Source organism: Lagopus leucura, unplaced genomic scaffold (assembly GCF_019238085.1).
Source record: "Lagopus leucura isolate 7727_CA_CO unplaced genomic scaffold, USGS_WTPT01 34178-0_obj-0_obj, whole genome shotgun sequence".
Taxonomy (NCBI): domain Eukaryota; kingdom Metazoa; phylum Chordata; class Aves; order Galliformes; family Phasianidae; genus Lagopus; species Lagopus leucura.
Genome location: NW_024969409.1, coordinates 1 through 2311, shown reverse-complemented (window position 1 = coordinate 2311; position 2311 = coordinate 1). Strand labels below are relative to the sequence as shown.

The window sequence follows — 2311 nt, the reverse complement described above, 5'->3', positions numbered from 1 at the left end:
TCATACCCTTAAGGTTAATTATAATTATAATTAATTATAACCCTTGCATCATCATTACAGCAATGTGCTCAGGGTGCAGCCCTACATATGCGGGGCAGTGCCTTCATTACTGCGTTGTGTCCAACAGGTGGCCGCAGAGCTGCAGTGCTCCTGAGAGCTTTAAAGACAGCATGGAGATGCGTGGGTCTTCACGGCAGCAGCAAGGAGCCAGAATCTGCATTTCCTGGAATGCCACGGAACCCCACTTTGCTGGCTGGTAATTGTCTGCCCAGCAGGTAAGGGCAATGCTCACCCACCAGTGTTTACCCACTCCATAGCATGGCACAACACGGTGCTCCCAGAGCTCTTAATTGAACTTCACGGTGCCCAGAAGGCTGCCTGTCCTTTTCTTTCTGTGTTCTCCTTGTCTCTGGTCTTTCCCTGCTGTGTTCTCTTGCCCTCCTGTTTTTGTGTTCCCTGTGGCATTCTCTTGGCCATTGCCCTTGGCCTTCTTTGCATTCTCTTCAGCCTTCGGTTTTGGCCATCTCTGCCACGTTCTCTTGCCTTTTCTCCTTGACCTTCTTTGACACATTCCCTTTGCCTCCTGTTATGGCATTCCCTACATTTTCTTTGGCCTTCAGTTCTGGCATTCGTGGCTGTGTTCTCTTTGGCCATTGCCCTTGGCCTTCTTTGCCACACTGTCTTTGGCTTCTTGTTTTTTGCGTTTCCTCAGCATTCTCTTTGGCCCTTTGTTCTGGTGTTCCCTGCAGTGTTCTCTTTGGCGTCGATTTTGGCGTTTCCTTCCATGTTCTCTTTGGCCGTTGCTCCCGGCCTTCTTTGCCGCTTTCCCTTTGGCCTCTTGTTTTAGCATCCCTTACGGCGTTCTCTTTGGCCTTCGGTTTTGTCTTTCTGTGCCACGTTCTCTTTGGCCGTTGCCCTTGGCCTTCTGCATTGGCCTTCCTGGATTTGTTTTCTTTTGTCTCTGTTTTGGCGTTCTCTGTGGCCTTCTCCTGGGGCCTGGCCTCCGAGGAGGCCTTCTCTTCAGTGCTCTCCCTGCCTTTGCCATCCCTTTGCCTTTTGACGTTGTCTTCTCTTGGGTGTCATCTATGCCTTTGCCCTCTGTTTTGGCATTCCCTCAGCTGTTCTCCTTGCCTTTTGCTCTTAGCTTTGCCTTGGCCTTCCCCAACAGTCACTCCGAGCCTAATCCTAATAAACCTAACCTTAATATCTTCTCCCCAAACCTACACTCTGAACTGAGCCCTGAACCCCAAAGGTAGTGTTAATTGCAGCCATGACTGTATAGATAACTGTGCAAACTAACCCTGAACCTTCAATAGTGCTTTCAACTGGTCACTAAACCCATCTGTAAGCTTCTGTGTAATACTAACAAAAACCCTGCAGCTTCCCTGTTAAATACATTTATTATTTTATTTATTTATTTTATTTATTTATTAGTGGCTCTCATGCCACTTCCTGGAGCGGTGTTTGGCTTCCACGTTTTGTGGGGGTGGGCTGACAGTGAGCACCGTTTAGCTCTCGGTGTTCCTCCTTCTAAAGCATGTCTCTCTGTATTACAGGTGAAGATGCCTTTGACACTTCCAGCTGATGACTTCGCCCCGGGACACCATCGTCTTTCCAGGCCTCCCACACTCACCGCCAGCTCAGTTTGGTCGAGTTGTTACCCGAATCCCCATTTCATTCCCTTTCCATGATCCTCCTGTCACTCTGCCGCAAGCCCCTACCACCTCCCAAGGTCGTCGCAGGCAACGTGTGGGATGCGGCACTCAGTCTCATTATAGTTCATCCCATCAGCCTCAGCCCAGCGATCCAACCCTAACCCACACCCTTCCTTAGGGCCCTTCTACTCCCAGGCCAATCAGCGCTTCCTTCTGATGCCATCTGCGTTCCTTCCTGGCTGCTTTAAGACTCGTGCCCCTTTGTGGCCATTTTGAGAGTTGTGCTGATTTCAGCGTGTGCATTCAATTTATTTCAACCAAATTGGCTTCAGTTTTACATTCAATTAATGTAAACCAAATTGGCTTTAAGTTTGCCTTGCTTATGGGGTTGGGTTAGCTTTGCTTTGTTTGTTCCTAGGCAGGGCTAACCCAACCCTGTAACCAAGGGCCGGTGGAGGCGGTTTGTGTTCCTTCCCGGCCAGTCTGAGACTTGCGCCCCATTGTGGCCATTTGAAGAGTTGCGCTGATTTCAGCGTCTGCATTCAGTTTATTTCAGCCAAATTGGCTTCAGCCTTGCAGACATTTTGCATCAACCAAATTGGCTTTGGCTTTGCATTCAACTTAATTCAACCAAATTGGCTTCAATTTTACGTTCA

General features: G+C 48.9%; 1 long non-coding RNA gene across 1 annotated transcript; it reads left to right on the top strand.

Annotated features, from left to right (window-relative positions):
* The first annotated feature begins 80 nt into the window (after positions 1-80).
* LOC122194129 lies at positions 81-2237 on the top strand. Its single transcript, XR_006183048.1, has 2 exons — positions 81-275; positions 1557-2237. It is a non-coding gene; the product is annotated as an uncharacterized LOC122194129 (long non-coding RNA).
* Positions 2238-2311: the final 74 nt, after the last annotated feature.